We start from the raw sequence: 16828 nt of genomic DNA, 5'->3' as shown, positions 1-16828 counted from the left end.
CATCGTTTCAGGCCATGATTTCCAGATTCTCACCAATCTCTGGGTGAAAAGGTATTTCCTCAAGTCCCCTCTAAATTTCTTGCCCATTAACTTAAATCTATGCCTCCGTGTTATTGACCCCTTAGCTAACGAAAAAGGTTTCTTCCAAACATATGTGTGTCCTTCGTAATTTTGTACACCTCAATCAGGTTCCCCCCTCAGTTTCTCCGCTCCAAGGAGAATAACCCCGGCCTAACCAGCCTGTCTTCATAGCTGAAACGCTCTACCCCAGGCAACATTTTGGCGTATCTCCTCGGCATCCTTTCCACTGCAATCGCATCCTTTCCGTGGTGTGGCGATCAGAACTGCACAGAGTACTCTAGCTGTGGCATGTGATCATACAGAGTGGGAGAGTGGGGGGGGCGGTAATTATATTAAAATGGATTAAAAATCGGCAAACGCGTTCTCACCGGTGAGAATCACGTTTTCCAATTCTCGGGGGATTTTCTGCTTGCACCGATGGCTAACGTGGGCTGAAAATCACCCCCGGTGAAATAGCAAACACCAATTTTTTTTTTCAACACTGAAGCCAATTTCTTTCAAGTATTTAAAAGGTAGAAGATGTAAATTATTGACAGCTTGTCAGCTCCCTTGACCGTGTTTTTGACATTTCAAATGAGCTGAGAGTTCCACTGTTCATGCACCTTTTAAAGCACATTCATGTCTACTTTTAACAATCCCAATGGGCAGCTTACCTCACAAACGTCATCTCAACCACATCCAAGGTGTCCCAGGACCATATCCAAAAGGGTACTCGACCTCTTCAAAGAATTCCAGCAGCTTTGGATCTTCTCTGAGCAGGCCTAAAATGCGCAGGTGAGGTTTTGGATATCCCACCAGCCAAAATCCGCTCTGACAGAAACAGCTGCACTTTAATTGTGTAGTTGTCTCCGTGAAGCCCAGATGTGCAATTTAGAACCCCAATATCCTCCTCCCCCATGAAATTGGCAGGGTCGGGTACAGGGGCGGGACTTCTAGATTCATGTTTGCGCTACTTTCATTAAGATGAAGAGCCGCCCTGCCTGTGCTCCAATCCCTTTTTCCACAAAGGCTAACATACCATTTGCCTCCCTTTTGCCGTTATCTGGAACTTAACCTCGTGGCCCTGCCTGATTCCCATTGGCATGGCGGAGCACGTTTGGCGGCGAGGTATCGGTGGGAGCCTGGTAAAATTGAGCTTCTCCTCTGCCTCCTTATTTTGGATCGTGAGCTGGTGCTATAATTGCTCTGTGCCATGTATGAGGTGCTGTTCCCTGCTGTTCATTATTGTGCAAGGACAAAATCAGTGCTGAGACATTGGCTGTTTGAAAAGCATATCGACCAACAGCCAATTATCTACCTTGCGACCCAGTCTATGTTAGTCACTGAGCATGCATCAAGGTTCATTGACTTGCCTTTCAAAATGGTCAGATAACAGTAACAATAATTTAAAATGTCAGCAGTGAAGTGTGTCTCACTTAAAGCAACTTCTTACAGACTAATCTGGAAGTTAGCTATGGACAGTCGGCAAGGTCAATCTTGGAACCTCCCAAGATGTAGGTCCTGTATGATATAATTGATCACTAATTTTGTTGATCTGTACTCATGTCATTTTAGCCACCACAATTGGGAGACTACACCATGGGTGGAATTTAATTGAATTTAATAGACTCCCCCCTGGTGGGAGGATGGTGAGCGGCACAGTGACACAGTGGTTAGCACTGCTGCCTCACAGCATCAGGGACCTGGATTCTGGCCTTGGGTGACTGTCTGTGTGGAGTTTGCATGTTCTCCCCGTATCTGCGTGGGTTTCCTCCGGTGCTCCAGGTGCTCCTCCCTCAGTCCAGAGATGCAGGTTATGTGGATTGGTCATGATAACGCTTTGGGGTTACAGGGATAAAGCGGGGGAGTGGGCCTAGATAGTGTGCTCATTCAGAGGCCCGGTGCAAAACCGATGGGCCGAATGGCCTCCATCTGCACTGCACAGATCCTATTCCATAGGTGGCAAATCCACTCCACTTCCCGTGGAGACCGACCCACCCCACTGTAAACTGAGGCCCTTAACTGGGCAATTAATGCCCAATTAAGTGCCCAGTCCTGTTGGCTTTTAACCCAAGGGCTCACCTTTCAGTAAGCCTGATAAGTAAACAGTGAGGAGTGATGGAGGGGTCCATTGTTCAAAGGCACTCAGTGATTGGTCAAGGGACCCACCAAAGGCAGCCTTCCTGCTGATGCATCATCTCCCTATGACCACCTCCCCTCCGCCCCCAACCCCACTCCACTCCCCAGTCCACCGTCACTCAACTGAAATCCAGCGACTATCCAAGAGACTACAAGAGCAGGTCAGGGGCTAGGAATCCTGCGACAAGTAACAGCTCCTGATTCTCCAAAGCCTGTCCACCATCTACAAGGCACAAGTCAGGAGTGTAATGGAATACTCTCCATTTGCCTGGATGAGTGCAGCTCCAACAACACTAAACATGCTCAAGACCATCCAGGACAAAGCAGCCCCGCTTGATTGCCACTCCTTGATTGCATTCACTCCTTCTGCCACCGATCAAAAGTGGCAGCAGTGTGTACCATCTACAAGATGCGCTGCAGGAATTCATCAATGTTCCTTAGGCAGCACCTTCCAAACCCATGACCACTACCATCTAGAAGGAAAAGAACAGCAGATATATGGGAACACCATCACCTGCAAGTTCCCCTCCAAGTCACCCATCATCCTGTCTTGGAAATATATCGGCCGTTCCTTCACTGTCGCTGGGTCAAAATCGTGGAACTCCTCCCTAACAGCACAGTAGGTGTACCTACACACATGGAGTGCAGTGGCTCAAGAAGGCAACACATCACCACCTTCACAAGGGCAATAAGGGATGGGCAACAAATGCTGGCCAAGCCAGCGAAGCACACATCCCCTAAAAAGTGAATTTTTATGAAAAAAACAAGGCCTTGGATTGTTGCCATTCCAGCAGCAGCCTCTGCTGTGCCATTGGCACTGCTGAGCAACAGAGCTCAGGATTTCTGTGCCCCAGGATCCACAAAGGCCCACTACCACCCAGTTAAGTTGTGGAGATGCCGGTGTTGGACTGGGGTGAGCACAGTACGAAGTCTTACAACACCAGGTTAAAGTCCAACAGGTTTGTTTCGCTGTCACTAGCTTTCGGAGCGCTGCTCCTTCCTCAGGTGAATGAAGAGGTATGATCCAGAAACACATATATAGACAGATTCAAAGATGCCAAACAATGTTTGGAATGCGACCATTAGCAGGTGATTAAATCTTTACAGATCCAGAGATGGGGTAACCCCAGGTTAAAGAGGTGTGAATTGTGTCAAGCCAGGACAGTTGGTAGGATTTCGCAGGCCAGATGGTGGGGGATGAATGTAATGCGACATGAATCCCAGGTCCCGGTTGAGGCCGCACTCATGTGTGCGGAACTTGGCTATAAGTTTCTGCTCGGCGATTCTGCGTTGTCGCGCGTCCTGAAGGCCGCCTTGGAGAACGCTTACCCGGAGATCAGAGGCTGAATGCCCTTGACTGCTGAAGTGTTCCCCGACTGGAAGGGAACATTCCTGCCTGGTGATTGTTGCGCGATGTCCGTTCATTCGTTGTCGCAGTGTCTGCATGGTCTCGCCAGTGTACCACGCTTCGGGACATCCTTACCTGCAGCGTATGAGGTAGACAACGTTGGCCGAGTCGCACGAGTATGTACCGCGTACCTGGTGGGTGGTGTTCTCACGTGTAATAGTGGTATCCATGTCGATGATCTGGCACGTCTTGCAGAGATTGCCATGGCAGGGTTGTGTGGTGTCGTGGTCACTGTTCTGAAGACTGGGTAGTTTGCTGCAAACTACCCAGATGGGGGTTACCCCATCTCTGGATCTGTAAAGATTTAATCACCTGCTAATGGTCGCATTCCAAGCATTGTTTGGCATCTTTGAATCTGTCTATATATGTGTTTCTGGAACATACCTCTTCATTCACCTGAGGAAGGAGCAGCGCTCCGAAAGCTAGTGACAGCGAAACAAACCTGTTGGACTTTAACCTGGTGTTGTAAGACTTCGTACTATCCAGTTAAGTGCCACCTAATGTGGCGGGCCTTCTCTACATAAGGGGCAGCGTGGCTCTCATCGGCTGTCCCATCCATTAAATTGAGCTGTATGATTTTGAATAGAAGTAATGATGTTGCATCAAAATTGTCCAGCAGAGGGCAACAAAGGGTTGCAACACAACTATACCTCATGCAATATTCTTCGTGACAAGGTCTTGATCATGGTGTAACGTTTACCTGAGACTTCCAAGAGGTTCCAATTTTAAACAGTTATATTTGAGATTTTCCTTGACAAAATGCAAGCCACAAGTCAAATCTATAATATAATACAGGAGTTTATAATTGAAGCACTGCAATAGGGAGCTTTTCGTACTGGCTTCGAGCACAAAGTGTGCAATAAATTTAAATGATTCTACATTCCTTCAAATACATAATTTATTCTACACCAGTAGTCTGGGCCATTTTGCTACCAGCCCCGAGGCCCAACAATTAGCGCAATCCACACTGCACAAAAATCACATTGAAGTCATTTACCATGGTGAATAGTAGCATTTCGATCTCTGCAAAGCATTTATGAATTTAAAAAATACATATTGGCTTTTAATATTATGACCCGACATGGACTCCCAAACATCAATTCTACATTCAGTCGGTTGGACAAGGCTGCAGGATGGGAATAAGAAGTATCCTGCAGTTTACTGCTAAACCTAGGGTTTTCAAATGTTCTTCTATTTCTGAAGTTAAGTCCCAAAAGGACAGCAGCTACAATTAGATCAAGACAGATCATAAAACCAAAGCCAGTTGAGAGCTGCATTCGCTGTTAATTTGTAAGCAAGTAAATCTTGCCCACTTGCCTTTTGCTGATACATATCCTCCCTACCCTCTTTGATACAGGTCCACACGCCTGTTCCTGAATATTGTACATTGCCTCATTTCCATTCCTTTATATCTTAACATTGCATGCTCGCACCCCCCTCGAGATCATCCAGTGAGAGCCTGCGTTTTCTATTTGTGCATCCATTGAAGAAGCTCAGAATATTACCACACAAGAGCAAAACACTGCAGATGCGAGAACTCTGAAATTAACACAGGACCTGCTGGAAATATTCAGCAGGATATGAGGACAGAGAAAGAGGGCGGACTTTTCCCAAAATCTGGCGGGGTGTCAGGTTCTGACTGGAAACCAGCGTGTACCTCTCCAGAAATACAGCCATTTTCTGGCACAGTGCCAAAAATCTGGAGGCGCGGTTTGTGCTGTTACTCTGGCGGGGTGGGGACAGAGAGGGCCAGCTAGCCAGGCTCTGCAGAGATCGGGGCGCCATCTTTAAAAGGTGCTTCGAGCGCGTTAAAAGTGAACTTGCCCCAGTGTTCACAGCCACAGAGGAATCCCCCACAAGCATCGGGATGAACTCCACCACCCCACCCACCACAAAATGGCCTGTGCTCGGCCCATCCCGCATCCCACCATGCGAGTATGGGGGCTCTCCTAAATACTCACCAATAGGTGAGTATCGGGGCTCCCCTCCCAAGTCCCCCCTACCATGAATATCAGGCCTCTTCCCCCCGACCCTCCCCCGAACACGTATGTATCGGGGCTTTCCTCCCCATACCCCCACCGAATGCGAGTTTTGGGGTTCTTCCCTCCTACCCTCCCAACATGAGGGCATCAGGGCTCTTCCTCCTTCCCAACACATATATGGTGGGGCAGGCAATAAACAAAGAAATAACGGATGTATGTAGAAATGGTACAGCAGTAATCATGGGGGATTTCAATCTGCATGTCGATTGGTTTAACCAGGTCAGTCAAGGCGGCCTTGAGGAGAAGTTTATAGAATGTATCCGCAATAATTTCCTAGAATAATATGTAATGGAACCTACGAGGGAACAAGTGGTCCTAGATCTGGTCCTGTGAAATGAGACAGGATTGATTAATGATCTCATAGTTAGGGATCCTCTCGGAAGGAGCGATCACAATATGGTGGATTTTAAATACAGATGGAGGGTGAGAAGGTAAAATTAAACACCAGTGTTTTGTGCATAAACAAAGGAGATTACAATGCGTTGAGAGAAGAGCTAGTTAAGGTAGACTGGGAGCAAAGACAAAGGTGCAACAGTTGAGGAACAGTGGAGAACCTTTCAAGCGATTTTTCACAATGCTCAGCAAAGGTTTATACCAACAAAAAGGATGGTAGAAAGAGGGGAAATCAACCGTGGATATCTGAGGAAATAAGGGAGAGTATCAAATTGAAGAAAAAAGCATACAAAGTGGCAAAGATTAGTGGGAGACTAGAGGACTGGGACATCTTTAGGGGGCAACAGAAAGCTACTAAAAAAGCTATAAAGAAGAGTGAGATAGATTATGAGAGTAAACTTGTTCATAATATAAAAACAGATAGTAAAAGTTTCTACAAATATATAAAACAAAAAAGAGTGGCTAAGGTAAATATTGGTCCTTTAGAGGATGAGAAGGGAGATTTAATAATGGGAGATGAGGAAATGGCTGAGGAACTGAACAGGTTTTTTGGGTCGGTCTTCAAAGTGGAAGACACAAATAACATGCCAGTGACTGATAGAAATGAGGCTATGACAGGTGAGGACGCTGAGATGATTGTTCTCACTAAGAAGGTAGTGATGGGCAAGCTAATGGGGCTAAAGGTAGACAAGTCTCCTGGCCCTGTTGGAATGCATCCAGAGTGCTAAAAGAGATGGCTAGGGAAATTGCAAATGCACGAGTGATAATTTACTAAACTTCATTAAACTCTGGGTGGTCCTGGCAGATTGGAAATTAGCAAACGTGACACCATTGTTTAAAAAAGAAGATAGGCAGAAAGCGGGTAATTATAGGCCAGTAAGCTTAACTTTGGTAGTAGGGAAGATGCTGGAATCTATCATCAAGGAAGTAATAGCGAGGCATCTGGATGGAAATTGTCCCATTGGGCAGATGCAGCATGGGTTCATAAAGGGCAGGTCGTGCCGAACTAATTTAGTGGAATTTTTTGAGGACATTACCAGTGCAGTAGATAGCGGGGAGCCAATGGATGTGGTACATCTGGATTTCCAGAAAGCCTTTGACAAGGTGCCACACAAAAGGTTGCTGCATAAGACAAAGATGCATGGCATTATGGATAAAGTAGTAGCATGGATAAAGGATTGGTTAATTAATAGAAAGCAAAGAGTGGGGATTAATGGGTGTTTCTCTGGTTGGCAATCAGTAGCTAGTGGTGTCCCTCAGGGATCAGTGTTGGGCCCACAATTGTTCACAATTTACATGGATGATTTGGAGTTGGGGACCAAGTACAATGTGTCCAAGTTTGCAGACGACACTAAGATGAGTGGTAAAGCAAAAAATGCAGAGGATACCGGAAGTCTGCAGAGGGATTTGGATAGGTTAAGTGAATGGGCTAGGGTCTGGCAGATGAAATACAATGTTGACAAATGTGAGGTTATCCATTTTGGTAGGAATAATAGCAAAAGGGATTATTATTTAAATGATAAAATATTAAAACATGCTGCTGTGCAGAGAGATCTGGGTGTGCTAGTGCATGAGTCGCAAAAAGTTGGTTTACAGGTGCAACGGGTGATTAAGAAGGCAAATGGAGTTTTGTCCTTCATTGCTAGAGGGATGGAGTTTAAGACTAGGGAGGTTATCCTGCAATTGTATAAGGTGTTAGTGAGGCCACACCTGGAGTATTGTGTTCAGTTTTGGTCTCCTTACCTGAGAAAGGACGTACTGGCGCTGGAGGGTGTGCAGAGGAGATTCACTAGGTTAATCCCAGATTTGAGGGGGTTGGATTACGAGGAGAGATTGAGTAGACTGGGACTGTACTCGTTGGAATTTAGAAGGATGCCGGGAGGGGGTGGGGGGGGGGGGGGGGGGGTGGGGGTGGGGGGAATCTTATAGAAACATATAAAATTATGAAGGGAATAGATAGGATAGATGCGGGCAGGGTTGTTTCCACTGGCGGGTGAAAGCAGAACTAGGGGGCATAGCCTCAAAATAAGGGAAAGTAGATTTAGGACTGAATTTAGGAGGAACTTCTTCACCCAAAGGGTTGTGAATCTATGGAATTCCTTGCCCAGTGAAGCAGTTGAGGCTCCTTCATTAAATATTTTTAAGATAAAGATAGATAGTTTTTTGAAGAATAAAGGGATTAAGGGTTATGGTGTTCGGGCCGGAACGTGGAGCTGAGTCCACAAAAGATCAGCCATGATCTCACTGAATGGCGGAGAAGGCTCGAGGGGTCAGTTGCCCTACTCCTGCTCTAGTTCTTATGTTCTTATATATTGAGGTTCCCCCTATCTCCCAAAACATGAGTATCGGGGTTCTTCCTGACCCTCCCCCAACACGCGGGTATTAGGTTCTTTCTCCCCCTTACACCCCAACGCATGAGTATCTGGGCTTTCACCCCCCACCCCCTCCCCCACAACACGCGAGTATCGGGTTCTCCCCCTTACACCCCAATACATGAATATCTGGGCTCTCCCCGCCCCCCTCAGCATGTGAGTGTCAGGGCTGTCCTCCCCACCCATCCCTCCAACATGCAAGAATAGGGCTCTCCCCCTTACATCCCAACACGTGAATATCAGGGCTCACCCCCCCCATGCTCCCCATCAATGACTCACCCACCCCCAGCATACGGGTATCGAGGCTCTTACCCCCCTACCCCTTAATGCACAAGTATTGGGGTTTCCCCCTACCCTTCAAAACATGTCTAGGAGGGCTCTCCACCCAGAACCTTCCCCCCAACACTCAAGTATCGGGGCTCTCCCCCTAAACCCCATCATGTGAGTAGCGGGGTCCTCCTCCCCACCCATCCCTCCCCCCAACATGGGAGTATTGAGGCTCTCCTCACCTTCCCACCACACATAAGGGGAACCCCCCCCAATGGATCTCCCCAGAGGGCCTACCCCAGCAGTGCCAACCTGGGAGTGCCAACCTGTAGTGCCAGGGGGCTGTACCAGTGCACTGTCCAGCCTTGTCCTTCACCGTCAGGGGGCTACACTTAGCTGTACGCCCCGGCGTGGTCATCACCACTGTTTTTTGCTGTTGAAAGCCAGTAGTGATTTGTGTGGTGTGACGTGGGTGGAAAGATTCGATGAGGGCCGAAAATGCAATGTTAACCTTGCTAATTGGAAGCTAATGGATTCAAGTTCATGTTAATCAAGTTTGTGCCCTTTCTGAGCATGAACCTGATGCATCATCAGGGAGGGCCTGGGAATCAGGTAGACCGCATCCTTAAATCTCGCCAGCACACATCCCATTTTGGCCTCTTGCGATATCTAGCAGCCATTGCGGAATTTGCACCAGCAGCTAACAGGCCTTCTAAATCGCGCCCAATATTTCTGCTTTGCAATCTTTCATCAGAACTGAGAAAAAGTTATTCCTGTTAGGAATCTAAACACAAATTGTTTAAGGAACAGTTCAAATAAAGTTTCTTCCATATTGCTATATCCTTCCCATGAACTCTTCTGTCTAGCAACCATGGTCACTCATTTTTCATCATTTACATCTGCTTTCATCAATGTCAGCATTTGCACTGTTTATCCTGCACCTCAGGATAAACAGGAGGTCCAATGCACCTCCAAACATGTACTCAAATTAAGCACCAATAACTTACTTCTTCTGCTATTAATCACACCAACCTCTCCCATCCCCGACCCTGAAAATACACCCGAGCATGAAGTGAGAGGGATTTCCCCTCTCCTGTGTCCTGTGCCAAATAATCCTGCTGGAAAATCTGATGGGAAAAGGTACAAAATCTGGGCTTGAATATTGGCTGGCTGTTCGGCCATGGGTCCATCATAACCAGCCCCAATGCTGCTGTAACCTCCCATTCACATTCTCAGCAGGGGTGGTAAGATAATGATCATAGTGCAGAGTGAAGCTTCACCATTCCAATCAGGGCTTCTGCAACCATTTGTTCAGCTGCACCTGGCTGTGGCTAGCCAACTGAGTGCATAACAGGATTCAATACTAAAGCCTTCCTTTAGGCAGATTATTCACCCGTTGAGCCATCAGGGCAGTAGCGATGTCTTCTTTTATTCTCTTCCTGCAACTAAGACAGACTTTCATCTGTTTCCATCGCTAGTAATTCCTGGAACAAGTTGGTAGTCTGTCACCAGGGGTTTATCGTTTGAGGGACTGTGGTGAACCACTGTAATAGGAGATGTAAGGTAGAACCTGCACTGCAGGTTCGCCGGTAGCTCCTGCCGGCTGGCTCCGCCCACGGAGAACTGTATAAATATGTATGACCTCCAGTGTCCTGCCATTTCGCCAGTTGCAGCAGGAGGCCACACATCTGACTAATAAAGCCACAGTTGTACCCAACTGGTCTGATTAGTAAGTTTGCAGACGACACAAAGGTTGGTGGAATTGCGGATAGCGATGAGGACTGTCAGAGGATACAGCAGGATTTAGATTGTTTGGAGACTTGGGCGGAGAGATGGCAGATGGCGTTTAATCCGGACAAATGTGAGGTAATGCATTTTGGAATGTCTATTGCAGGTAGGGAATATACAGTGAATGGTAGAACCCTCAAGCGTATTGAAAGTCAGAGAGATCTAGGAGTACAGGTCCACAGGTCACTGAAAGGGGCAACACAGATGGAGAAGGTAGTCAAGAAGGCATACGGCATGCTTGCCTTCATTGGCCGGGGCATTGAGTATAAGAACTGGCAAGTCATGTTGCAGCTGTATAGAACCTTAGTTAGGCCACACTTGGAGTATAGTGTTCAATTCTGGTCGCCATACTACCAGAAGGATGTGGAGGCTTTAGAGAGGGTGCAGAAGAGATTTACCAGAATGTTGCCTGGTATGGAGGGCATTAGCTATGAGGAGCGGTTAATAAACTCGGTTTGTTCTCACTGGAACGAAGGAGGTTAAGGGGCGACCTGATAGAGGTGCACAAAATTATGAGGGGCATAGACAGAGTGGATAGTCAGAGGCTTTTGCCCGGGGTAGAGGGGTCAATTACTAGGGGGCATAGGTTTAAGGTGAGAGGGGCAATGTTTAGAGTAGATGTACGAGGCAAGTTTTTTACACAGAGGGTAGTGGGTGCCTGGAACTCGCTACCGGAGGAGGTGGTGAGCAGGGACGATAGTGACATTTAAGGGGCATCTTGACAAATACATGAATAGGATGGGAATAGAGGGATACGGACCCAGGAAGTGTAGAAGATTGTCGTTTAGTCGGGCAGCATGGTCGGCACGGGCTTGGAGGGCCGAAGGACCTGTTCCTGTGCTGTACATTTCTTTGTTCTTTGTTCTTTGTTTAGTCTTTGTGCAATTGATCGTGCATCAGGGACGCCATTACACACCAAGCATGGTTGATCAGGAGTCTCTCCCACTCTTACCACCAGCCAATGGTGTGTTGGAAGGATCTGCAGGTTGATGCACTCAACTCGTTTGACTGCATTATGAATGCAACTTATTTGGCCATCAGGTCCAGGGTGGGACCCGAACCCTGAGGCAGGGGTGCTACCCATTGCGCCACAAGACCATGGTAGAGATATACTCAGGTATAAGATTTTAAAACCCGCTTATTTGAATTTTGAAAACAGCATTCGGCTCCATTTTTAGGGGCTTGCCACTCATAATGTCGCAGTGAATTGACTGAGAAAACCCTTGATTAAGATGATGGAAATGTCATACTGGGTGGGATTTTTGGCCATGCCCACCGCAAAATGCCATGGACGGGATGGGGACCATGTAAAGGCCCGTTGACCTTGGACGGGAATTTCCAGTCACCAGGCAAGCGCGGTTGGAAAATCCTGCCCACTTATTTTAGGGGCACATTCGAGGGGTAGTATTCCAGATCTTACTAGGAGATGACTCGATGCCCTGATAGAGATTTTCAGCATGGAGATGAACTTGTACAAGTCTGGAGCGGAAAACAATTGTCAAGTTTCTGCAGTTTTACCCACAGTGCAGCATTGAATATCAGACTTGGCTAGTGCCTGAGTGGCCCAGAGGTTTTCCAAGGTTTCCATACATGAAGATAGGCGTTTGATGGATGCAGTTGCACTGTTTGTGGTTCTATACTGGCGCCATTGGTATAACTCACCCTGATCAGTTCTTGGAAGAAGGTAATTGCATGACTGTTTTTAATCAGGTGAGCTCAAAGTCAATTGAGAATCCAGCTGGCTGTAATCCAACATGTAGCAATAAAGGAAGTAACATATAGAATTCTGAGAAAACAGTTTGTGCCCCAGGTCTGTAATAAATCACCTGGATTCGAGACAGGAAAAATACATTATTAGAGGCAAAGTCTAACATGCGCTCAACTTCAGTACAATGTTTTCGAACTTTTCTATTCCTTCTGCATTCATTCCTGTCCCTACACAAGTTGCATTGACTCTGCGGAGTTCTGTTGTTCAAAGACAAGCAAATGACAAAGTCAAATGTCAGAGCAGACAGAACCAGCAGAGGTACACTCTGCTGACCTGATCAATTAAGCTGATGACTCAATGAGATTACGATCCAGGCAAAATTTCCACAAATCTAACATTAATTCAGTTGATGTCAAGGTAGTTTGATGAAAGAACTAAGTTTGTTTGTTTGAGTGCCATTATGGATTTCTGCATGGACAAGTATGTGTGCGGAGAGGGAAAGGAAATGGAACTAAATAACGATAAATCGCAACTGCAGGCATCATGGACGAAAGGGTCTCTTTCTGTGTTGTGGAATTCTAAGATCCTATTATAAATGTTATTTCATGCGATATGGGAGTCTTCAGATACCAGTACAGATGAACTGAGTATCAAATCCTCCATTGCCCAGGGACAAGCTCATCCCTACAATCTGGAATCTCTTACAAACATCATGATGCTTTGTTATCACTCCCCAGCATATAAGTCCTCTTAGAAACAAAGCTCTTCAAATCATCCTTTAGTATCCCCTCCTAATTCCCCCTTCATGCCAGCTGTTCATCTATAAGCTCTGATGGATGTTTTTCCACATGAGGCAATGTATGGATTTGAAATGACAGTGAGAAGAGATGAGATACAGAGAATACATAGAACATACAGTGCAGAAGGGGCCCATTCGGCCCATTGAGTATGCACCAACCCACTTAAGCCCTCGCTTCCACCCTATCCCCGTAACCCAATAACCCCTCCTAACCCTTTTTGGTCACTAAGGGCAATTTATCATGGCCAATCCACCTAACCTGCACATCTTTGGACTGTGGGAGGAAACCGGAGCACCCGGAGGAAACCCACGCAGACACGGGGAAAGCGTGCAGACTCCACACAGACAGTGACCCAGTGGGGAATCGAACCTGGGACCCTGGCGCTATGAAGCCACAGCGCTTTCCACTGTGGGGCAATAAACACATGATGAAAGTTTCCTTTAAATAGGAGAGGAAATTAATAAAGTCGACTTAAAGGGCGAAATTCTCCCCAAACGGCGCGGTATCCGCCGACTGGCGCCCAAAACGGCGCCAATCAGACGGGCATCGCGCCGCCCCAAAGGTGCGGAATGCTCCGCATCTTTGGGGGCCGAGCCCCAACATTGAGGGGCTAGGCCGACGCCGGAGGAATTTCCGCCCCGCCAGCTGGCGGAAACGGCCTTTGTTGCCCCGCCAGCTGGCGCGGAAATGACATGTCGGGGCGGCGCATGCGCGGGAGCGTCAGCGGCCGCTGAAAGTTTCCGGCGCATGCGCAGTGGAGGGAGTCTCTTCCGCCTCCGCCATGGTGGAGACCGTGGCGGAGGCGGAAGGGAAAGAGTGCCCCCACGGCACAGGCCCTCCCGCGGATCGGTGGGCCCTGATCGCGGGCCAGGCCACCGTGGGGGCACCCCCCGGGGTCAGATCGCCCCGCGCCCCCCCCCAGGACCCCGGAGCCCGCCCACGCCGCCTTGTCCCGCCGTTCAAAAAGTGGTTTAATCCACACCGGCGGGACAGGCAATTTATCGGCGGGACTTCGGCCCATTCGGGCCGGAGAATCCAGAGGGGGGGCCCGCCAACCGGCGCGGCCCGATTCCCGTCCCCGCCGAATATCCGGTACCGGAAACATCAGCAACCAGCGGGGGCGGGATTCACGGCAGCCCCCGGCGATTCTCCAACCCGGCGGGGGGTTGGAGAATGACGCCCAAAGAGTGAAACGCAGTGCAAAGGATTTGGTGGATTGGGACCCTGATGTTGAGGTCAAATGGGGGTCACAACCCTGCACTGTGTGGAGACGAGTGGCCAGACAGCAGACTCATCATCCAATTAAGGGTGGCAGGTGGGCTCCCGAACCTGGAGGGCCAATATGAGGCTCTCCAGCAGGGAAATGGGAGCCTTTTCAGGCAAGAGAGCACGAGAGAAAGAGGGTGACCTCTTTCCAACTTTTAAAAATTTTGAAAAATAATCCTCAGCAGCTGCTCCACTATTTTGGGGGGGAATTCCCTCCATGTGAGGGCCCGCAGCTGCAGCTGTGGTCAGGCTTGTGGGGAGGGCCCCAAAGCCTGCCAGAAGTACTGAAGCCCTCTCCCCTCTTCCCCCCATGTCAGGCACTGAAGGCTGCCTCTAGGCAACTGGCTTCAGTGTATTCAATCTTAAGTCACCTTTTAGTAGGCTCCTTGCCGCTTGACATTGGGTAGCCCAGAAGTTTCCCATTCCTTCCTCCTGGTAAATAGCCTGGGGGTGGGATATTTCTGGCAAACGCTGGCCGCTGACACAAATTTCCATGCCTGCCCCGCTCCACACTCACCCCCATCGGGGGCTAAAAACCCTGCCGAATGAAACTGAAGTAATCCGAGTATGAGATACCATCAAACTAACCTTAAAATAAAGACACCGAAGTTGGTCGAGAAAGTTGCTCCTGTTAACCTGCTTACTGATCATCGCATCTTATTCACTGCAACTTTCTGTCTTGCTGTAGAGAGACAATAGACTTCTCTTCTCACTGCTAGTGTCATTTCCGAATAATAAAGACAACAAGGGTAGCCTCAACCTCCCCTGTTATCTGTTATAAGATAGAAGCAATAAATCCATCAACATCTGCAGTTCACCAGCTTTGAGGCCTGGTCGGCAATTTGGCTCAGGTCTTTTGCCCTGGACATCTGACAGCCTGACCTAAAGTCCACTTGAAGTCAAAATAGCTTCCATTGTATCTGTGTTTGCATTGTCGCAATAAATTGTCAAAACATTTCAGACGTGTAATTTGAAAAGCCTCAGGAAATAACTACGGAGGCCCTTGGGGCATGGGGATGCGGGTGGGGGTGGGGGGGGGGCACTCGTAAAAATAGCAAAAGAAATTAACTCTAAGAAGAATTATTCAAACCGACTGCCAGCCTGTATATGATGCCCACTGGAATTGCCTCCTCCTCTCTGTAATGATATTTAGACAGAATGTAACTAACACGTAACTGTTACACTACCACTAGAAGGCACCACCAGATCACACTATATAACTGAGCTCCCAAAGCCTCTTGCTCTCTTTCCATGCAGGAGTTCTTCGATAGCAGTAGTATAGCAGAGTCAGATCACAGCCTAGCCACCACGTGTAGTTCAGATACAGTTTGTGCAGTTATTTCTCATTACTTTATTTCTAGAGTTAGTTCAGTAGAGTGTCAAACTCATTTATTAGTTTTATTGTTACTTAATAAATTTGTTTACGTTACATCGAAGACTCGTGTATTCTTCAAGATCATCTGCAACCAGTAACGACAGATATTACTTTAACCAAGTAATACAACATGCTACCAGGAGTAGCAATATAACACTCTCTCCAGGCTCCGACTATTAGCTGATTTAATCAAGTTTCCCACCCACCCCAGACAGCAGATTGATTCAGAGCACCAGTTTGCCAGTTTGCCCACATGCAAATAAAATCCAACAACTGCTCATGGTTGACTTAAAGCTTTATCATTTTCATGACAACTATCAGCAAGAGATATTTTTTACTTCTTAGAAGATCAAAAAAGATGTCGTCATGAATGCTGTGTTCCTGGGAGGGATTTACACTTAGGGAGGAGAAAATGTTGCAATACTAGAACATAGAACATACAGTGCAGAAGCCGGCCATTCGGCCCACTGAGTCTGCACCGATCCACTTAAGCCCTCACCCACCCTATCCCGGTAACCTACTAACCCCTCCTAACCTTTCTTTTTGGTCACTAAGGGCAATTTATCATGGCCAATCCACCTAACCTGCACATCTTTGGACTGTAGGAAGAAACCGGAGCACCCGGAGGAAACCCACGCAGACACGGGGAGAACGTGCAGACTCCGCACAGACAGTGACCCAGCAGGGAATCGAACCTGGGACCCTGGCACTGTGAAGCCACAGTGCTAATCACTTGTGCTAACATGCTGTAGGTCAAAGTGTTGAGATGGGACAAAACATTGGATGATTATTATTGCATCTATAATAATAATAACAATCTTTATTATTGTCACAAGTAGGCTTACAGTAACACTGCAATGAAGTTACTGTGCAAAGCCCCTCGTCGCCACATTCCGGCGCCTCTTAGGGTACATGCAGGGAGAATTCAGAATGTCCAAATTACCAAACGGCACATCTTTCAGGACTTCTGGGAGGAAACTGGAGCAGCTGGAGGAAACTCACGCAGACACGGGGAGAACAGGCAGACTCTGCACAGACAGTGACCGAAGCCAGGATTCGAACCTGTGAGCCCAGCACGGTGAAGCAACAGTGCTAATCACTGTGTGACCGTGCCGCCCATAAAATCATGGGCTTCGGCAAGTTGAAAGGTTCCACCGAGATTTGAACTCTGATCGCTGGATTCAGAGTCGAGAGTGCTCGCCATTACACC

The sequence above is a fragment of the Scyliorhinus torazame genome, chromosome 21 (assembly GCF_047496885.1).
Source record: "Scyliorhinus torazame isolate Kashiwa2021f chromosome 21, sScyTor2.1, whole genome shotgun sequence".
NCBI lineage: Eukaryota > Metazoa > Chordata > Chondrichthyes > Carcharhiniformes > Scyliorhinidae > Scyliorhinus > Scyliorhinus torazame.
This window is presented reverse-complemented; position numbering follows the sequence as displayed.